The following is an 8,099-nucleotide window of genomic DNA, read 5'->3' on the forward strand; positions in this document are numbered from 1 at the left end:
AAGTGCGGAGTAATTGAAGCATTCAGAGGGTAGTACTGTGAGGGGTTTGGTATGATGGATTGAGAAAAGGGTGGGTGACCAAATTGAGTAACATATGCATTTTCTCGTATGTAAAAAATAGCAGGAGTAAAAGAAAGAGAGAGGAGCTCTGGGTGTACGTATGAGATGTTGGAAAATGTGTAAGTGTTTTATAACTTTAACAAGTTTTGTGTGTGTGAGTGCATCTGTATATTATATAAATGATTTATGTTTATCTCATTTTACATGAGATAAGCAACTTTCTTACATACATAAAAAAAAGATTAGGTCCTATTTTTTTTTTTCTCTCTCTTCTTATTTGTGAGTATCACTTATAATTTTATTTTTATAACATGAGATAACTTTATTTCCTGCATAAAAGTATTTTCTTGTATAAATAAACACGAGGGTGAAAGAGCATATAGTAGTGAATGAATTGTAGGTCAAGCTGCAGAGGAGAGTGTTGAGGGTAACAGATAGGCATTTAATAGTGTCTGCATTGCAGGGCTGTCTCTGGCTATTTTGTTTTGGCCGTGGGTGGGACTTGCTGGGGGTTAAGGTTCACGAGACCTCTTCTTCCTCAATTCTCAATGCCATATGGTCCTAAATTAAAAATGCGCTTATTTTTATAATGATAACAATGATGATGATAATAATATATATAAGCCGCATCTAATTCATGGAATAATTGTTACGTTGGGGTAATCTCCTCTCTCTCTCTCTCTTTATACGTGTGTTTTTATTTCTTTTTGAAAAAGTGATATTATCTTTAAAATTACTAAATAAAGATATATTTCATATTAAATTTTAATAAATATGAAATAAAAATAAATATATCTTTTAGTTAATTAGTTTAAAAAATAATTTTTTTTTTTAAAAAATTTACTATTTAATTTTTGTGTTATACATCAAATAAATGTATTGAAGAAGAGAGAGTGAGAGAGAGTGGTTATTTTCTTCTTTTTATGAGGTCTAGGAGAGAGTAGCCGTCCTTGTCCAACTGCGAGGTGTACGTGTAGCACACATTTAGACCACCCTTGATAATCGGTAACAGGTTAAAGTTAAAATTAAATGAGAGGGATCAATGAGGTCCTCATTCATCAAAAAAAATTTCTGTAATTTCCCCCCCTTAAAATTGTAGTTTTGATGTTTGTTTGTATATGTTCTGAGCTTTGAGTTGGCTAGTTCCTTTGATATTTTGTTAGTAATTCTAAAGTGGTTACTTAAAGTTAAACTACCTTAAGTGGGGATTATATAATTTATGGGTAATACTTCTCGAAGTTTTTTTTCCTACACTAACAAGAAATGTGGAGCCCACAAGTTAAAGAAAAAAAAAAAAAAAAAAATTATAGGCACGTATTTTTATGTCTCACTCACATGAAATAATTATCTCCTATAGTTGGAGAAAATTATTTCCCATAATTTATACTGATAAAAGTGAGAAGGGTATTTTGAGTGAGAAGGGTATTTTGATCTGTGTCAATCATGTTAATCATTCTTGTAATTAGGCTTCTTTTTAAGTCAACTACATGCTTGGGTAATTTCAACCCAATTATTGGTGAGTGCTATATATAACTAGGAATTACTCACTGTCCATTTCTTTTGACCTTTCGAAACTCTTTCCACTATAGTTTGCACTTTGCACTAATTGGTTTCATAGGTTTGAAACTTAACGCTATTCAGATCTTTCAGTTTTCTCCTTCCATTTCACATATCGAGAAAACCTTGCCTCTCTTGCCCATTGGATAAATTAAAAAAAGGAAAGTTCTTGCACATGAAATACCTAGCAGTTTATACCAAGTGGATAAAAATAAATTTCATGGTTAATAACTACGATGCACGGACATTGACACGGGATTCAACACGACAGAATACGCCGACACGTTAATTTTAAAAAATAGTATATTTTGACACGTTAAAACACATTTTGATATTAATTAATATTTTTAATATATATAATATAATTTATATTTAATATATATATATATAACAGTCCATAATAAGTCATATAATCAATTAAATATTCAAATTTTATAACATAAATAAAAAAAAAATCATACCTTGTTAATTTTTCATTTCAAATTAATTTCATAACATAAAAAATTGATTTATAAATAATTTTTTTATTCTTAGTTAATAAAAAAAACAAAGTGTCAGAACGTGTCGGAGAGTTGACCACGTGTCGATAAAATATTGATAACGTATCGAAAAAAAGTTGACTGTGTGTCGAAAAAATATGTCGGAGCGTGTCAAAGGTCCCAAAATATTGACCGCATATCACACGCATGTCAAAACGACCGACACGTATTTTTTCAAAAAAAAAAGCCATGTCTAGGCATCAGATGTTAATAATAAGAGGAATTATTTTAGGGAAATACTACTCTCATTTTACATGAGATAGTTATCTTCTTTTCTCTCACTTTGAAAATCGTGCCCCTTCTTTTTTCTTTTCTTTTTTTTCTTTTAAACAGCGGGCCCTACTTGAATTCTCTCTGTAACATAAGAGAACTACTCTCATGTTACATGAAAGTAATATTACCCATTATTTTATTCAGCTCCAGGAGATATTAATCTACTATCACACATATATCGAAATATGTGCTAGCATTTTTTTTAAGCATGTGGACCCACGTTTCTTGTTTCAGGTGAAGAAAAAAAAAATTATATTAAACGAGAGAAATTACCTTAATAATAATAATAATAATAATAATAATAATAAAGGTTTATTGTTTTTAATATTGTAAGAGATAAATTTATTTCCTACGTATATACAAAAGTATGTAAAACTTATATTTTCTTTTCTTTTACATGGAGATCTACATGAATTCTACACACTTTTATATAGGAGATAAAATTTATAAAATTTATCTCCTACAATCTAAACAGTAACCGCTAATCATAATACCTTTCACGTACCCACGGATTAGAAGATGGGCCTTGCCCAAATACAGTTGGTTAGCTGTAATTGTATTTTTCTTAATTTAAATGTGACATAAAATAACCTAGTTATACAAAACCGAACGATTTTATAGGTTATAGGTCTGAAAACTTGGATGGCTTCCTTTTTCCTGGTTTTATAACGATAAAGATAAAGATAAACATAAAATTGTGATGATGGAAACTGAACTTTCTGGAAAAAAAAACATTTGAAATCCATAGCACAAGAAGTTCTTGGATAAATAGGGGATTCAACTAATCTCTATTCATATCTATTTACCATTCAACATGTGACTGTGTCCCCTACTGGATAGGCTTCTTGTATATCATAAAAGTATCTGAAATAAAGTATCAATATGACAATATGGCAAACAAAGCTATGCACATTATGATATATCTTGCTTTGGAACTATGCTAAATTACAATGGAGAGGAATCCAAGCTAGAAGGAATAGCATTCCTGAAATTATGACCTTTCAAAAAGTGATTACTTTTAACAGCTTCAAGTGTGGACTACTTGCGAGTTGCCTCTTGACGTTTAAAGCAAGCATTTGGAATTACTTCAACAGCAAGATGAGCATGAATGATTCATCCAAACTTGTATAAGAGCTTAGAAAATTACAAGCATAGATATAGTCTTTTCAGAAAAACCACATGAAACACGGATATGCCACCGAAATAAACATGCAAAATGCAACAAACCAACCCAATGCGAGCATCCGTCACATTCTCGCATCATGCCAAATCAGGGACCCCGTTTCCCTTGCAAGTTTTGGGACATACATAATGCATACTCATCTAATAGGAACATAGAGTTGTCTGTTAAGGGTGCATGCAACTTAAAACCGTGTCTTGTGCGTGGATGCTAAAGAGTATAGAGAGACGCGCGCATATATGGAGACTTTTGCCTTTGCAGGATGCTGTGAGTTGATAGATCTTGCGTATGTCCAACCTATGATGGACGGACACTGACACAGGACACGATACGACACGACACGCTGACACGTTAATTTTAAAAAATAACATATTGTTATCAAAATAAAAATAAAAAAAACATATTTCGACACGTTTTGATATTAAATAATATTTTTAATATATATAATATAATTTATATCTAATAGATATAATAGTCCATAATAAGTCATATAACCAATCAAATATTCAAATTTCATAACATAAATATAAACAAAAATAATTTTTCGTACTTTGTTAATTTTTCATGTCAAATTTCATAACAGAAAAAAATTGGTTTATAAATGATTTTTTTTATTTTTAGTTAATAAAATAAAATTAAGAATTAAAAAAAAAACGTGTCCGAGCGTTGACCACGTGTCAGAAAAAGTTGAGTGTGTGTCAAAAAAACGTGTCAGAGTGTGTCGGAGAGTTGATCATGTATCCTAAAATATTGAGCGCGGACCAGACACGTGTCCGTGTCAAACACGTGTTCCACACACATTATTCAAAAAAGTTTACGAACCCGTGCTTTGTAGTGTACAACTATATCTGGGTTCATAAGTCCATGTCTCGAAGGGAACATGCATTTTGAAAATGACAAGTTTAAATTTACAATCTTGTGCTAATCGCTTATGTGTTAAAGAGATATAATATAAATTTATTAAAAGTCTGTTATTTAATTATAAACTTAAGTTTTTGGGTTGAAATGATTTATGATTACGAAATCTCTTGTACTATGTAAAAAATTATTTTAATCCAAAAACTTAAGTGTGTAAATAATGTATTTTTATGTTATCAAAAAAATAATAATAATAATGTATTTTTGATTATTTTATATTATGCCTCGCTAATAATTTGCACATAACCTTCATGAAAGTTCCCCCCTCTCTACCAACTGAATGAGCTGTTAATGTAGAAGCATGTTTAGAATACTTGTTTACATAAACTTAGCGTATTTTATCAGCTTACATATCAGTTTATAACATTTTTAAAATTTTATATTTAATCAGCGTATTTAAACATGCTATTTTATTAGAGATTCAGTGACCACAAGGCCACGAATGTCCCTACTTTTTAGTGGAATTAAATAAACATAAAGTAAATAAAAAATTGGGTCTATGCAATATACACACTTCAAGCTCAAAGGATTCTTGCGTGAAGGTATGTGTTAGAAAATAATATAAATCATTAAAAAAGTTTTCACCTAATAAGTTTTGGATTGAAGTAGTTCTTTACAAAATGCTGAATTTTTTTTGTTTTACTCGTGAATATTGAGCCTGAATAAGTGCTTCTGTTACCCCGTTCAACCAAAATAAAAAAACAGATTACAATCCCATGGTGTATCTCAAACTTAAATTGGAGGGGAGAAAAGCCTAGACCCATTTTTTACAAATAAACCAAATTAAACAATATATATGCATGTCTAGGTTGCTTTTATGGTGAAACTTCTAATAAAAGGTTTGGATCAGCGATGCATCTTTAAAATGATTCGTGATAATAAGTTTTAGTCCTTTAATTCTTTAACTATGGTGCACCGATGCATTTTCAAAATAATTTGAGATGCCCACTTTTGTGCTATAAATAGAAATAAACAATGAACCATAGTTGATTGGCATAATTGACTAATTAACTTTGTCGTCTTCAACTAATTAACCTCGTTAGCGTTTCTAGAACTAGAAACTCTTCTTCAAACATAGAGTTATATGGGAACCAGAAAAACCTGACCACTAAAACAAAGAAACCAACAGAAAACAATCTCCTACTGATAAACCTTTAGTTTATCTTATTTTATAGACTAAATTAATATAAAATATCAAGTTAAATAAGTCAAAAACTAAGGTTTAATATAATAATCATGAACATTATCTGAATTTTTGTTTAATGGAATCATCTTTGCTATTTTTTAGGGATTTGTTGACAAAAGGAGTCAAAGATGAAGATTGGATAAATAGAGATCACAACTAGAAAAGATAAGATCAAGAGATGATAGAAGAAGATCAAAAACAATAAGATTGAGGATCTTATCAAGTTGTTAGAAGTGGGAGCTTAAGCCCCCATTCAGAAGCTTAAGCTCCCTAAAAACGCAAATAGCTACTGCCTCTGGGCGCTTAAGCCCCCAACTCAGGGCTTAAGCGCACCACAAGAAGAAAAAGTTGTCGCGAGGAGCGCGCTTAAGCGCCCTTCAGAGCGCTTCAGCGCGCAACGCGAATCAGAATTCACTGTCCTAGGGCGCTTAAGCGCGCTACAACAGGCTTAAGCGCCCAGACAGATCCAACTTAGGCCCATTCGAGTTTTCTACTAGGATACGAACTCTTGGCCAATAAAAGGGCCATTGGGGACCAGAAATACATAACTTTTAGATTGCTAAACAACTCTTGGGTGCTTGGAGGCGGAGGGAACGCGAAGAAACATCAGATTCATGTTCGTGAGCGGCGGAGACGGATCAACGTCAAGTGTTCACTGGAGATTTTGAAGATCCACCAATCACCTATGGAGTTTGGGGGAGCTTTTCTATTTTCTTTTGTTCTTGATTTTGCCATGTCCGGCTAGTTCTTTAAGTAGTTAGGGTTAGATGGATTTTAGTCGATTTATTATGCTTTGAATAATTCGTACGTTAATTTTCCTTTTTATCATGAATGAAGTTATCTGTTTTTAATGCTTTATATAGGCTTGAATCTTATATAATGATCATCGGTAAATGCATGACAATAGGGATGTTGGTGTGTGATCCATATCTGATAACTTCATCGTAAACGCTATGATTCTAGGAATAGACATAGAATTTGCGTAACCTTAAGATTCTTGAACTTAATGCTTGCATTCTTGGGGAATAACCGGGGAACTAGGGTTCTTTCAAGTTTGTAAAGGTTTTAGGGTAACAAGGGATTGAGCTCTAATAACACGCGAAAGAATTGGTTAGATTGATATTAAGGACGGTTAACGTAAAGAAGGACTTTGAATCATAATAAGGAGATTAAAGGAAATCGAACCCCTAGCTACGTTCTTTTACATTCTTAAATCACATCTTTAATATCTTGTCTTTAATTCTTGCAAGTAATTAGCTTAATATTTAATATTTTAATTTTACAATTCAAATCCTGTTTCCAAATACACTTTCGATTGTCCAACTAAGTTTGCGATAGTGAATTAGTGCTTGAACCGTAATCCTCGTGGGAACGATCTCTTACTTAATCATATATTACTTGTACGATCGGTGCACTTGCCGTGAGTAGCAACAAGTTTTTGGCGCCGTTGCCGGGGATTACTATTTCAACATTAATAGTAGCTATTAATTCTTTAGATTGGACCTTATTTTCTGTTATTTAATTTTCTGTTATTTAAATTCAGTTTTATTTTCTTATTTTATATAATCTATTTTTCTGGTTTATGCGAGGTACCGTTGACACCGATTCCTTGCAATTCGACCCGGAGATAGAGAAAACAGCAAAAAGAAACAGAAAACTTGCTAAAGAAAGAAGACAGCAAGAGTTTCTCATCTTCGAAGATGGCAAAGCTCAAGGCGGATATCACTTCTTTTGAACAAAAAGAAAGTGAATCTCTATACGAAGCATGGGAAAGATTCAAAGGACTGCTCAGGAAGTGTCCCCAACATGGCATTGAAGCCTGGGAGCAAGCGAAAACCTTCTTCCAAGGGATGACGCCGAACACAAGAACAGTGGTGAATGCTGCATCAGGAGGGTCCTTGAAGACAAAAACTCCAGAGGAAGCCTTGGAATTACTAGAGTCTCTAGCCTCTCAGGAGTATGATAATGCTCCCGCACCACAGAGAAGAGCGGGGATTATGAAGCTTGATGGCTATGATGCCATCTTGGCCCAGAATGATCAGATCCTACAGTCCAATAAGAAACAGCAACAACAACTAGATGCTCTCACAAAGCAATTTTCTGATTTTCAAGTTTCTTCTAATACTTCAGTAGCTCATGTTAATACTTTTTCTATTGTTTGTGATATTTGCGCAGGTGCTCATACTACTGATGACTGCAAGGCACCCGAAACTGCGGATGTTAATGGAATTTGGCATGATCAGAAAGTTCCATATAATCCAGGGAGGAACCAATACGGCAATAACCAGAATCAAGGGTGGAGAAATAAAAATCAACATCCAGGATTCAGTTATAGCTCGAATCATCAGCTAAATCCTCCTATGCCAGCACCACAGCAACCTCCACA

General features: G+C 32.9%; 1 non-coding gene across 1 annotated transcript; it reads right to left on the reverse strand.

Annotated features, from left to right (window-relative positions):
- Positions 1-7,419: 7,419 nt before the first annotated feature.
- Positions 7,420-7,526, reverse strand: LOC133290481 (small nucleolar RNA R71). The gene has a single exon (XR_009748679.1). It is a non-coding gene; the product is annotated as a small nucleolar RNA R71 (small nucleolar RNA).
- Positions 7,527-8,099: the final 573 nt, after the last annotated feature.

Source organism: Gastrolobium bilobum, unplaced genomic scaffold, assembly GCF_033153095.1.
Source record: "Gastrolobium bilobum isolate Gb01-03AN ecotype WA unplaced genomic scaffold, APGP_CSIRO_Gbil_v1 utg4785, whole genome shotgun sequence".
In the NCBI taxonomy this organism is placed as follows: Eukaryota; Viridiplantae; Streptophyta; class Magnoliopsida; order Fabales; family Fabaceae; genus Gastrolobium; species Gastrolobium bilobum.